Source organism: Podarcis filfolensis, assembly GCF_964270895.1.
Source record: "Podarcis filfolensis genome assembly, chromosome: 2".
NCBI classification, from domain to species: domain Eukaryota; kingdom Metazoa; phylum Chordata; class Lepidosauria; order Squamata; family Lacertidae; genus Podarcis; species Podarcis filfolensis.
In genome coordinates, this window is record NC_139605.1 from 86,517,713 (window position 1) to 86,532,350 (window position 14,638).

At 43.1% G+C, this 14,638-nt stretch overlaps 1 protein-coding gene and 1 long non-coding RNA gene across 3 annotated transcripts in view; one reads left to right on the top strand and one right to left on the bottom strand.

Annotated features, from left to right (window-relative positions):
- Nucleotides 1-14,638, bottom strand: part of LOC310755343 — a 183,660-nt gene that overhangs the window by 82,974 nt on the left and 86,048 nt on the right. The window lies entirely within an intron of this gene.
- Nucleotides 10,620-14,638, top strand: part of LOC310755295 (myosin-4) — a 56,462-nt gene continuing 52,443 nt past the window's right edge. The window contains exons 1-2 of one of the 2 annotated variants that reach the window (XM_083597826.1): nucleotides 10,620-10,836; nucleotides 11,059-11,106. The gene's annotated coding sequence lies outside the window, so the exon portion shown is untranslated. Of the gene's footprint in view, nucleotides 10,837-11,058; nucleotides 11,186-14,638 lie in introns of both variants that reach the window. The other variant, XM_083597827.1, reaches the window with a different exon arrangement.

Below are 14,638 nucleotides of genomic sequence, written 5' to 3' on the forward strand. Positions count from 1 at the left end.
ACAAGCATGCATCTAACTTAGAAAAAAGGGAAGAAACTGTTGCAAAATTTACCTATCCTAGCACTCAGTAAAGCACTTCTGAAACCGTGTGTGTGTATGTGTGTGTTTGTAGGTGATAGAAGAGCTGGGATCAGGCATTGAGCTCAGGAATATATACCCAAAGTGATTTCAGATGTAATGACACTTGCAATGTGGAACTATTTATGATAATTATAAATATCCAGAATGCAGCAGCTAGACTGGTGACTGGGAGCGGCCGCTGAGACCACATAACATTGGTCTTGAAAGACCTACATTGGCTCCCAGTATGTTTCCAAGCACAATTAAAAGTGTTGGTGCTGACCTTTAAAGCCCTAAACGGCCTTGGCCCAGTATACCTGAAGGAGTGTCTCCACCCCCATCGTTCAACACTGAGGTCCAGCGCCGAGGGCCTTCTGGCAGTTCCCTTACTGCGAGAAGCAAAGTTACAGGGAAGCAGGCAGAGGGTCTTTTCGGTAGTGGTGCCCACCCTGTGGAACACCCTCCTATCAGATGTCAAACAAACAAACAACTACCTGACGTTTAGAAGACATCTGAAGGCAGCCTAGTTTAGGGCAGATTTTAATGACTGATTTTTTAATGTATCTTTAATCTTTTGTTGGAAGCTGACCAGAGTGGGCGGGGTATAAATAAATCAATATTATTATTATGGTTATTTAACAGATAGATAAAGGTAAAAGATGCAGCAAATTTAATCTTAAACATGAAAGCCATGGAGGGAGGGAGGGAAGGAGGGAGGGAGGTCCAAAGGTTCAAAAGAACCTTGTACTTTAATGTTTGAAATGGTTATGTTAAAATGTATAAAATTATGAAAAAACCTCTCTCTCTCTCTCTCCACACACACCAAAGTGATTTCAGATCTTTATTAAAATAGGATTACAGGCATAGACCCTTCAACAAACCTTAGGTTTGAAGTCCAGTGGCAAGTTAAAGATGTTCCTGAGGTGTGCAGAGAGGTTGCTCAGAGGGAGAATAGCCCCTCAATCACTTCTGAGCTCCGGCCCCTGAGTCTCAGATGCTGTTAGTCACCTTCCCAGAAGACCTATGGATCACTGGAAACATGTAATACAGAGTACGGCATTCTGTGGCAACCATGACAGCCTATACCTATGCTAGGGCCTGCTTTTCTTTTGAAACCTTCAAGGCGTGGGTAACAGTTCAGCCCTGTGCCTCCCTCACTGGGGAGGCTGATAATCTACAATACCTCATCTCCCTTAAGGAGAAGGGGCTGGCCATCAAGACCATGGCCTGACCCCTGCAATCACTTCCACATGCACAGGTTGCTAGAAGGTTGGTGCTGAGGTCACTCTCCAGCCCTAGACACTAGAAAACCTATCACTTATAACTGCCTTATGAATATTTGGAAAGTGCTGGGCACCCTTTGTTGGTCCAAATATGAGACCCAGCTATTTCAGGTGGCCTGTTCCTTGGCATTTCTTGGCACTCTATGTGTCAGGAAGTGCACTGCTGCCCCCCATGAGCCCAAGGGGATCATGATAGGGGATGTGCACCTCTTCCACTCATCCCTCAGGGTTCGTGTGTGAACCTCAGAAAACTGACCAGCTAGGTAGAGGGGCTACAGTCCATCTGAAGGCCTCCCCCCACCCAAGACTCTGCCCTGTGGTAGACCTAAAAAAATTCATTGGTGCAAGGCCAGCCAACCATGGCCCGCTCCTAGTGCATGCAAATGGTCCTCGTCTGTCCAGGGGCCAATTCACGGCTGTACTTAAGAAGGCCATCTTCATGTGCAGGATAGACCCTTTAGAGTATGCCACCATTCCTTCCACATAGGTGCAGCCACCACAGCCTTCTGTTGTTGTTTCTCCTCCGCCTGCACAAAATCCCTGGATCAGTGGTGCTCATCTGCCTACAGGCATTACACTGGAACTGCTGGTCTCACTCTTCCCTGTTGATGGTTTTCTGTTCAGGTGCTGGCCGTGAAAAGGTTTGGATTTGTGACCACAGTATCATGCAGTGGGCCCAAGGGCACACATCTTCAACATCTTGGAGTGCTCAGTTTGGCTTGTATGACAGCACCCGTATCACATGGTTGGGTCAGAGGGGCATGCATTGGGATGACCTAATGCAGTGGCTTACATCTTGATTCACAGTTTGTGGTCTGCCAGATGTCTTGGTGATACAGCTGGGGGGAAAACAACCTAGCTGGCAGGAAGGGTATCAACCTCACCTTATCAGCAGCCTCAGACCAGGTGGTCCTTCACTCAGTGCATCCCCAGATGTTCATCCTGTGGTTGGAGATGTTGGAATGGCAGCAATGGTGGGATGTTATGGAGCCTGCATGCATAAACTGGGCATGAAAAGGATGAACGGGACAATGCTGTGTGTGGTGTTGCAATTTGGGGCTGGGTGATTTGGCACCCTGGTATAATGTTTGACAAGGCAGAACTGTATAGGTCTGATGTAGCGCACCTGCCTCCCATGGGGAATGAGGCTTGGTTGCTAGACACCGGTCATGAACACATTTGCCCCAAGTAGAGAGGCACAGCATGAGTTAGGAAGCAGCCTATAGCAGGAAATCTTGCATTTCTCTCAGACAGCAGATACGATGTTAGCAGAGGGTGGGATGGAGAGAAGCCAACTCGCTCAAGAAGCACAGGCAGGCTCGGAAAGCAGGAGAGGGAGCGTTTCCTCACCGGAAGAGGGGGCAATTAATCCTATGAGCCCAAGGAGTAGACGTATGGGAAAGGTATTAGACAGGAAACAAAACCAGAAATATAAGGGTCATAGGTTCAGGATATTCTGCAGAAGCAGGAAGAACTCATCAGAAGGGCCAACTGAATCATAAGGTATGGAAGCTCCAATAGAGCGTCCAAGGCTGATAGTTTGTTTTACAGTAAATCTTCCACCTAATTACAACTTGTGTGCTGTGCTATCAAGATGGCAGCCTGGGCTCCTGACACCACCTACTGGAGCCTATGTGACTGGTTGCAGATGTGAGTGGTTTGGTGGTGAGAGGTGAGAGGCCAACTCGAGTGGCAGAAAAAGACATTGGGTTGGATCCTTAGCCCAGGAAAAGTGGGTGGGTAGGAGACCAGCCCCCCTCACCACTCGTCAAAGTAAAGTGCACATCATAGGGTGATCCTTAAATCCAGGATTGAGTCTACAAGCTTAATCAACCAGCAAATGTACAGGTTAATTCAAGATCCACGCCCAATGTCTATGCCAAAGCCTACTGACATCTGTAATCAGTAAAATTGTTCCCATTTTCATCCCAAGGCATTGTGTTGTATTCATTTCTACCTATCACATCCGTGACCTTGGGCTTACTGCGCCTGGGCCCACAATATAAAAATCAACAGTGTGACACTTGATGATCAGAATGGATCCTTTGAATCCATCATAAATGTTTGCACAACAGTTGTGCATTCTGCTGACTACATCCTCCATTTGGTTGCATAATTAGCATGGAGCTGATGTATACGCATTCTATGGCATTGTGCAAACTGCCCAAGATGGTAACACATCAACATAAAACTGGAGCACACATGTCCACATGGATACTCCCTAAAGACTTGCACTAATTGCATATGCAAGGCGATAATTCATCAATTCTAACTGTAATGTTTCTGAAGAGGGTAACAGTTATGTGCCATCTGTATTGTGGTGCTGAATAAATGGGAGAAGGCATGCACGTATTTCCTTCTTTGAGCTTTAACATGTTTGCATTTGGAAAGACTTGAAGAAAGTTGAGAAGGAAGAGCGGTAGGAATCAACATAATCTTCATTGCTAACTGAACTGTGATGTGTCTCCCTTTAATAAGCTTTTAGGATGTGATAAATGTTCATCAGCTGAGCTTCATAACATGAATATTTGATCTATTTACTCCAGCGATTGCCAAGAATGTGAGGAAATAAATAGAAGAAAAGCAATCTCTCCTATTAGTTGTTTGCAGGGTCACATGAAGTACTTGATTTTAGAAATGACAACCAGGATAGTTCTCTTAATCATAGCTGATCTCCTGAATCCCCTATCCTCAAGTTGATAATTTGTTTATGGGCGCATCTTCTTAGTTCTTAAAACTCTGTGCTTCAAGGCCTTCTAGATGGCCCCTAGTTAAGGAACAATTCTATGCCTTGTGCCATTTTCAACAAACCCCACTAGAGTCTCAATAGCGGCCTAGAGGCCCATTACCTCCTTACAGAGCGAAGCCACACTTCCAAAAATTCCTTCAAACATGTGTTGAGGTAGCAAACAATGAATTCATGGAGCCTCCCACAGTTCAGGGCCCCCACTCTCATCTGTTCACTGAGTTTCTGTGGCAGAAGTCTCTTTGCCTATAGCTAGTGTAGTTTTAGCCTGGGGGATTGGTATTGTGCAGGGTCATTGAAAATAAAGGGCTGGGTTCATGTACCAATTAATCATCTCATCAGCAGTGGCAGCACCATACTGTCCCCTGCAGTATGGTGATCCATACTGAAACCAGAGCTGTCAGAACTATTGAGGGAACCCACATATCAATCTAGCAGTGGCTGATTTACATCCAGGTGCCTTGTGTTTGCAGTTCCATTCCTGGTTAGTAAGTTGTTACCTGTCCCATAAATGGCCAATATAGATTTATGCTGCTGACAGCGCCCTGTTTTTTTAGCCTTTTATGAACAGTAAGGATGGGGAGTACAAAGTTCTTCTTTTGGCCGACTTTCTTCAAAGTTAATTGATGGACTAGCAGGCGCTGGCTGATCTCCCAGATGCTGAGTTATTCCAGCAACTCCAATGCGGTAAATAAAAAATTGGAAGATAAGATGGTGAATCATTACAGATAATATGAAAAGAAGAGTATGCTTCTCTCAACATGACTCACTAGATAGATGTGTTCTGGGCAAAAGATGACCAATAAGCCATGTGATTTTAATTCTGAGATGCTCTTTCAAGGGATTAGTGACTAGTTCAAGAAGCCACTCAAAGCCTTAAGTCAGTCAGTCACACCTTTTTCTCACTCTGCTTTTTTACCTCAGTTTCAACACATTCCTGGAGACTAGCTGCCTTTGATCTTTTAGATTTTGTAAGTTTAATTGTTCGGGAACCTTGGCCTGTAGCTATCCACTACTTATTCAGAAATAGCCCCTAAGTCATGTCCTGCAGGCTTTTATATTATGTGTTGCTACAGTTCTCTCAGCTATGCTTAGGGCCACCCAGCACTCCTGGAAATGACATCAATCTCAAGCTACTTGCTGGGCTGATGGATGGAGTTGTGCCAAAGTATTGAAGGATGCCAGACCATGCAGTCAATCTAGTAGAAAATCTCATGGGGATTTCATCAGAACATAACAGCTGTATATCTGTACAATCTTTATATACAGGGGTCATTTTACATTCCCTACTCTGGAAGGAGTTAACCTCATTTTGGATTCATATATTGCCTTCAGCTCTTTAACATACAATGCTTTGGAGTAGGATTCATAGGTTCTTATATATTCACTGATTTAAACATAAAGATGATGCCCTAGTGTCTGTTCTTCTTTAGAAACTGGAGCCACTGAATTATTTTCAAATGTTACTTCATCAAGCCCAGTTAATTTGCAACTTCTGTAAGTTTATCCACTCGTAATTTGAAGTGGTCTAAAAAGGAATCATGCCCACACCTTATTTTGAATTGGCACTGTTTTATTATTGGGTAATTGGCTCTTCCAATCTATTCCCTTGCCAGAGTAAAGAACACTTTAGTATTTATATAACCAAACACCCATTAACTTATTCAGGTTTTTGAGTTTTTAAAATTATCCTTGTTGAAGGATTATATTACCCTTTAATGCCAGCATATTGAAGTTAGATTCTTTTTTATTCTGAAAAGCTTATTCAGTTGGTCCTTTTGACATGGGTACAATGTGATGAAGCCACAATGGGTTTATATCTTAGACCTTCTGGTTGGCATTATAATTGCTTTGACATATTTTCAACATCGGAAAGCTATTCACAAGACCAGTAACCATGAAAAACACAGCAAATCACTTCTTGTCTATGAGTTGATATATACGTCTGATGTTTGAAGCTATTTTATTTTTTTATTTTATTTTATTTTCCCCAATAACTTTTATTGGTTTTCATGTAAGTACAATACCAATATATAACTACAGTAACTTGTCCAGTGGTACATTAAGTTTCATATGCAGTTAAAAAAAAAAAGGTAAAGGACCCCTGGACGGTTTAGTCCAGTCAAAGGCAACTATGGGGTTGCGGCGCTCATCTCGCTTTCAAGCCAAGGGAGCCGGTGTTTGTGGATAGCCAGCTTTCCAGGTAATGTGGCCAGCATGACTAAACCACTACTGGCACACGGAGGACCATGATAATATGTTTATTTATATATTATCAATTCAAGTATTCTCTCCACAGAGATTCTTGTGTTGTGGGTGGAATAAATGTATTTTCTGTCTCATTTATAAAGGAAAAGAATGGAAGCCAAGTTTCATCAAAAGTGACTATTCTTGAAGTGCCTTTAAATACCCTTCTGTGGTGAGTAAGACATTCTGATAGGACCACATTCCAAAGATTATTAATCAAGATTTCAATGAAGATTTCTATAGACTGCTTTCAGAATCGGGCTATTGTTATTTGGGCTGCTGATAATAATATTAAATTTAGATTTAAATTTGAGAGTACGCAAGAACTGAACTGGGTGGAAGGGGTTGCTGCATCATTTTGGAAATAATGTGAAACAGCTTTTCCCAAAATGAGTATACTATCGTGCAACTCCACCATGCATGAAAATATGAGCATATCTCCCTACAGCCTTTCCAGCATAGGGAAGAGATGCTAGTGTTTATTTGGGCTAGACGTGATGGAGCCCAGTGCCAGCAAAATATAATTTTAAGAGAAGCCTCCTGAAAACGAGCAGAGAAGGTTCGCAGGGACGTGTTGTGCCAAATTGATTGCCATTTATTATCTGCAATTATGTTCCCTACGTTTCCCCCCCATATTGTCTGGAGGCCTCCTGTATCGCCTGCGTATTGTTCTAGAAGAATGCTATAAATTAAAGATGCAGCTCCTTTTATTTCATATATTGATTTGTTACAGAGAGACTCAAACGACATAAGAGAATGAAGACCCTCCCTCTTGCATCCCAAGTATCTTGCAAATGTGCACAATTGAATAGACTGAAACCAGGTTAACTGGGCATCATCCAGTTTCTCCATGAGCTCATGCTTAGAAATTGCTTTATCTCTAGGCAGGAGGTCTCTTATCCGATAGAGGCCTTTCTTCTCAAGTTTTTAAAATTGGCCATATTCATCCTCCTGTTGGAATAGTGGATGGTCCAACAGTGAAGTCAATGGTGAGAGTATGGGGGCCAGAACTGAGTCCCATCAGCACTGCCTTTAAAAATGGGTTTTGAATTTTTCTCTACTCGGTCTGGGATAGTTTTAGGAAAGAAAATGCCCTTACTGACAGTGAAGAGGGAGGGGCCTCTATCTGTAGTCATGGAACGTCATATTGTCCACTAATCAAGGGGATTGGAGATTTAATCTGAAATGCTGCATAAAAGAGTCCTAGGTTGGGCAATCTGAGACCGCCCTTAGATCTATGCCTAAATAACGTTTTATAAGTTATTCTAGATTTTCCCCCAGATGAAACAAACAGAATTAGCTTTTGTTGCCATTTTTACATATATAGATAGAACTGCACAGATTCCATACGACTGGGGGACTTCCATCATTATTCCCATTTACAAGAAAGGCTCGAGGGACGATCCCTCCAACTATAGACCTATAAGCCTCCTGAATATAATAAGTAAATTATACGCTAAACACCTCAGCGAGAAACTGTGCGAATGGATAGAAAGAGCGAAGATTCTTGATGATGCACAGGCAGGATTTAGACAGGGGAGATCCACAATGGATCACTGCCTGATCTTACAGCACCTAGCTGAGAAATACACGTCGCACCACAATCACCACCTATTTGCAGCATTTGTAGATTTTAAAGCAGCCTTTGACTCCATCCCAAGAACCCGACTGGGACAAACTTAACAAATCATCCATAGACCGACGTCTGCTGCTACTAATATACAAACTGTACAACAACACACGACTTCGTATAAGATGCAGCCAAGAAGGTCAACTCTCTAATTTCATTAGAACAACAAAGGGAGTTAAACAAGGATGCATTTTGGCCCCCTTTTTGTTCAACATCTATATAAACTCCCTAATAGACCACCTACAAGGAGCAGATACACATGCCCCAAAATTAGTAGACAAAAAACTGCCTATCCTACTCTATGCAGACGATGCGGTTATATTGTCCCAGACTCAGATGGGCCTCAAAAGAGCTCTTAACAGCTTATCCCAATACTGTAGATAAGAGAAACTAGCAGTGAACTACCAAAAAACAAAAATCATGGTTTTCTCTAACAAAAGGAAAATATACAGATGGAATTTAGACAATCAGGAGATTGAACAAGTGACATGCTTTAAATATCTAGAAGTTATATTCCAAGCATCAAGGAAGAAGACTGCCCACATAAATTACAGCTCCTCTACAGCACAAAAAAGTACAACAGCAATCCTAAGATTCCATCGTACAACGGGAGGAAATTTCATTCCTGCTACAATTAAACTATTCGTTGCAAAACCAACAGCACAAATACTATACGGCGCGCCACTCGTCTCCCTCTCTAATCTAGACCCATATGAAAAGATACAATCAGGTTTCCTTAGATCACTCCTGCAAACACCTAAATGCGTCCCAAACGCCGCCCTACGACTGGAAGCGGGCTTATACAGCATTAAAGCCAAAGTATGGATAAGAACCTTATGCACTTGGCTAAGACTTAACAACTCACCGGTTGGACTACTTTCCCTGATGCTTCTTGACAAATTCCAATCTAGTTGGTTGAAGGGCACTCTCAGAAAACTGGCCACATATGGTCTCTCCCCAGAGTATCTATTAAGTTTAGAAAGGGGAAGGGCCAAGAACATAATCAAAGAAAGACTCAGGGACATTGAAGCCCAAAATGACTTCAATCAACTTCCGATAACTTATAAACTTTTATACAACCCCCAAAGGCCCCATCTAGCAAACTATCTCAAAGTTCTAGACAACGCTAAACACCGATGGGCATTTTCCAGGGCCCGCTTTAACGCTCTCCCTTCAGCTCTTCTAGAGGGAAGATACAATAAAATACCGATCGAACAAAGATTATGTCCCTGTAACAGCAACGAAATCGAAACCATTGGGCATGTCATCTTATACTGCCCATTATATCGAGACTCAAGAAAAGAGCTGATCGAACCGATTCTGAGGAAAATACCTCGCAGTACAGACAACACCTATATCAGACACCTCTTAGCTGACAAAGAGCCCGAAATTAACAGGTCCGTGGCAAAGTACTGTTACATTGCAACAAGAATAAGACGAGCAATGACGTCAACAACGGAGTTCAAATTGTAAACATCGAAGGAACGATAATAAACAGTAGCGACACCTGAATTGAATTTTTAAAACTTTAAAAGTCGAAACCTGGTCATAAATATAAGCACCAATTCTGTGAATTGGCCATATTTCTACTGTTATTTGTAGCACAATACTACTTTTAATGTCATTTTTTTATGGATTGCTTCCTGGTCACTGACCGTATTAAAGATATTTGATTTGTTGCCATTTTTTTAAGCAGAGATGAGAAAATATGGATGGGCAAAACCTGAAAAAAAAATGAAAACTTCGGAAGAATAGACATTTTAACCATGGCTATCCTGCCAAGCCAACTGAGATTTAAATGTTTCCATTGCACCAATTCTTGGGAAATATCTCTGAGCAAGTTTTTATAGTTTCAGCGACTAAGGTGTTTTAGATCTGATGTTAAATTGATACAAAGATAACTAAAGCCATGATGACCAATGCTAAATTCTGCTTGTGATATTAGTTGCTCACAAGTCATTGTGGGTAGGTTAATTGGCAGAATGGCTGAAACTACCGGTACTTTATTTTGTACACAACTGTGTGATGCTTGACCACATGCACACAAATTCACAGGTATGCTTCTTATAATGTTTGGTGAAACTTAGCATGTAACACCCCCACACAATGGCGTCATTACATGTTAACATGTTACTAGAGTTCACCAGACGTACATACTTTGGATGTACGTTTATAGCTTTGTGCTAAGCTTCATATATGCAAAAACATGCAGCCTCTGATGTATTAAATGCACATCCAAAGCCACCTTAAGCAACTCTATGTCCAAGTGACCACATCAATCAATCTTAAGATGGCAACTCTTTCTTATGCCAAGAACAGCAATTCCAAAAATACTTATAATAACAATATAATTTTAATTAGTTTGGAGGATTAGAATTAAATTTGCAAATACTTGTTTATAAGCACTTCACAACAGGAAACATTATCAATCCCATTTTCTTCTCTTCCCACCCACCTATCCAAAACAGAACAGAACAGAACAGTGAGATATGACAGCAATGCTCAGGAGGTCATTCAGCAATGACAACACCAGCAATAGCAATAGCGCTCAAGAGGCCCTTGTGCCATACTCTGGCTTTCTTGAATAGCCCAGATTCTCTCCTTTAAGACCCTTGTGAAATTATTTATAGGGCATTTACTCACATAGTCTGTAGGACATCAAATATTTCTAATTATATCCAGTCATGTCAAATGACAATTATGCCTTAGCCAACTTTGCCAAACAATGCTTTACAGGGAAAGGTTAGCCAAAATGCCTTGAGTGAAGAATGGCTTGGGGGTGGGAGGACAGGGGCTGGTACTCGTGCTCATCCGAGAGTATAAAAGTGTCTAGGGCCAATTTGTGTTGTCCTTCCACAGATAGTTAATAGGTAAGTGTTGGAGGGTGATTGTGGGGCTCTGGAGGGGGGGGTAGCGCCCCTGAATTCCACTCATGCCAGGCCATTCCTTATGCCTTTGCCGCTGGCACACGAGAATTGACTATGTCAAACGGGATTTCAGATATGCTCCTTTGCTTCCAGTCAGTAATTCATTGTTGGAAGACTCTTTGAAAAGTCACCAGTAAGAAGAGATTTGCACTTTTTGTTTTGCAGTACTGGCCGGTGCTGAGCCTGAGCACTATTCATTTCGTATACCAGGAGGTAAGACTGTGATTGTACGCATTCTTGGGAAAGGGGGAAGAGGTTCAAAGAACCTTTTGGATCTGAGCTGAAAATACAGGTGCTGTGCCCCTTGCTAATTATGTACCGCATGAAATATTTTATGGGTATTGTGTTCAGATTTTATTGCACAGTGTCCATGTTAACTGATCATGCAGTTCTGGCATATGAGGCATTACTAGTGAGTGCTCCTCCCCTCTAAGCACATGCTAGAAGTTCCAGCTTTTAATTGCCCTCTGTGACATTGTCTGATACTTCCAGAGAAAATCTAATTGCAAAATGGGCAACCATCAAAGTGGGCAACGAGTTGGCATCCAGGACAAAGTGAATTCTCTAATGAATACCACTCTTTGGGAATGTGTACTGGAGTAGACTAGCAGCAATAACACTGTGTTTGACTGTTCCTTTGTTTCAGGTTTAGTTTTGAGAAATGATAGTGAAAATCATGTCTTGCCTTCTCATTTATTTACATTATTAGTTAATATTATAACATTGGCATCTCTTAACAAATTGAACTAAAATTTTCTAACTGGGACAGCTTGAGAGCTACTTTATGATGTATATATTTAATTCCCCAAGAGCAGAATCCAAGCGGAAAGGAAAGTAATGTCTAGGGCTGAGCATGAACTTCCATCAGAATACAAAGGTTAGGATTTCTGATCCACAACCAAGAGTATACTCATCAATCAACAAGATAAGGGAGGAAAATGGAAGTTAACAGGGAGGGTGGCAGCTTACTGTTTTGTATGAAAAGGTCCATGGTTCAATCCATGGCATCTTCAGGTAGGGCTGGGAGAGATGCCTGTTTCAAATCCTGGAAAGCTGCTGTCTGTTGGTAAATGTAATACTGAACTTGATGCACCAATGGTTGGGCTCCGTATGAGGCAGCTTCCTGGGTTACTGTGATGACTGGAGGCTAATTACATGGAAGCAAGCAAGGTGGAAGGGACGTGGGTGGCACTGTGGGTTAAACCACAGAGCCTAGGACTTGCTGATCAGAAGGTCGGCGGTTTGAATCCCCGCGACGGGGTGAGCTCCCGTTGCTTGGTCCCTGCTCCTGCCAACCTAGCAGTTTGAAAGCACGTCAAAGTGCAAGTAGATAAATAGGTACCGCTCCAGCGGGAAGGTAAACGGCGTTTTTGTGCGCTGCTCTGGTTCGCCAGAAGCAGCTTAGTCATGGTGGCCACAAGACCCGGAAGCTGTACACCGGCTCCCTCGGCCAATAAAGTGAGATGAGCGCTGCAACCCCAGAGTCGGTCACGACTGGACCTAATGGTCAGGGGTCCCTTTACCTTTTTTAAGCAAGCTGGAGCTAGAAGCCAAAGAAACATATTCAGCTAGAGGCAGGAGGATAGAACAGCTTAAAACTAGAGCAAAAAATTCAGAGGGGAAACAAATTCAATATGTTCCTAAAATCCAGTTTGTCTTGCAAACTTTCAAATTCATTTTCTAGCTGCTTGAAAGTATTGGTGCAATCATGAAAAGAAATAAAACAGAGCCATTCACTACTGAGTTGAGGTGCTGTGCCAGAGTCGGATTGGACACTAGCACCGCTCAGCGGGTGCAGTGACCCCTTCTGCTCACCAAATGTGTGGGCAGGTGGCAGTCAGCAGGAGGCCCTGAAATGGTGCTTTCTGTGGGCTGGCAAGTGGGAGGGCCTAAGCTGGCATGGGATCCATTGGATCCCATACCAGATCCACTGCTGGCAAGTGCCCGCCCTCTGTCCCCCAGAGGGCCCAATACCTACACAAGCTCCACAAATGAGAGGTCATAAAAGGATGTTGACAAGATGTTGCACCTCCCCCTGCCACTGAAGGGTAAATTCAGGGAATATGGGCTAACATTTTGATGCCAACAGGGTTGTGTAGACACAACAACAACAACAACAACAACAACAACAACAACAACAACAAAGTATGTTCATAAATGAGAAACAGTGACGCCGCAATAAACATCCACTTGGAATCACTCTTAATTATCACATTTTGGCTCTAATTCTGTTGGCATTCAACCACCTGAGTTCCGTATTAGAGGGAACAAGTGGGACTTGCAAACAAAATATTACTGTAATTTCTCTTTTAGAATGAGCACTCCACCTTAGGCTTCTAGCCAGCCATTTACTCCCAGCAGGGCATTTCACTCTTCCTCCTCCCCAACCAGTTTTCTGTTCCCCTTAACAACTGACACTTAACATTCTCACTGGCTTCTTTTGGAACTTTTTGCCTCCTTAGGTTTTTCAAAAAGCTCCCCTGCCCCACTTCTGCAAATATTGATGTTCAACCAAGCATGCTCCTACCACCTTGTTTCCAGTGGCCATCTTTGTCACTAGTCCTGTTGGCACTCACCACCTGAGCTTGCTACCGGACTGCTGTGATGATGATGAAGTTCTGTGGAGTACCATGACACAAAACTTTCTGCAAATTGTGCCAAGTTGCCCTGATCACTTCAATACAGATCCTTCACAGATGTTGGCTGCCCCATTAATTTTGATAGATCGACCAATCTATAAATTTGTTCATTTCTTTGCTTGAATGAGTGGGAAAACTTAATGTTTGTTCTGGTTTTACAACTTCTTAGCTTTGATGGATTGGCACGATCAATTTGGGGAATTTAAATAATGTGACTGTGGTCACCTAGTAGAGCACTCAGATATAGCAGGGCCAGGGTGGGAGAGTGCTAGAGTCCTGTCTAGTCAAGTTGCATGGGATCAGTTCCAATCTGTTACCTCCAAGGATGTGGACAGGCTGCTTGGACGAGTGAAACCAACCACCTGTCTCCTTGATCCTTGCCCATCCTAGCTCATAAAAGTGAGCTGGGAACGGCTGGGTGCTGGGCTCCATGGGGTGGTGAATACCTCCCTCTGTGAGGTAGTCTTTCTAGACTGGCTTAAAGAAGCAGTTATGAAGATTGAAGTTGAATCCCGGCAGGACAGAAGTACTGTTTTTGGGGGACAGAGGGTGGGCAGGTGTGGGGGACTCCTTGGTCTTGAATGGGGTAACTGTGCCCCTGAAAGACCAAGTGTGCAGCCTGGGAGTCATTTTGGATCCATAGTTGTCCATTGAGGTGCAGGTCAATTCTGTGTCCAGGGCAGCTGTCTACCAGCTCCACCTGGTACAATGGCTGACACCCTACCTGCCCACAGACTGTCTCGCCAGAGTGATGCATGCTCTGTTTTCTCCCACTTGGACTATTGCAATGTACTCTACATGGGGCTACCTTTGAAGTTGACTCGGAAACTACAACTAATCCAGAATGTGGCAGCTAGACTGGTGACTGGGAGTGGCCTCTGGGACCATATAACACCAGTCCTAAAGGACCTTCATTGGCTCCCATTGTGTTTCCGAGCAAAATTCAAAGTGTTGGTGTTGACCTTTAAAGCCCTAAACGGCCTTGGCCCAATATACCTGAAGGAGTGTTTCCACCTCCATCACTCAGCTCAGACACTGAGGTCCTCCTCTGAGGGTCTTCTGCTGGTTCCCTCACTGCAAGAAGCAAAGTCACAAGCTGGAGGGCC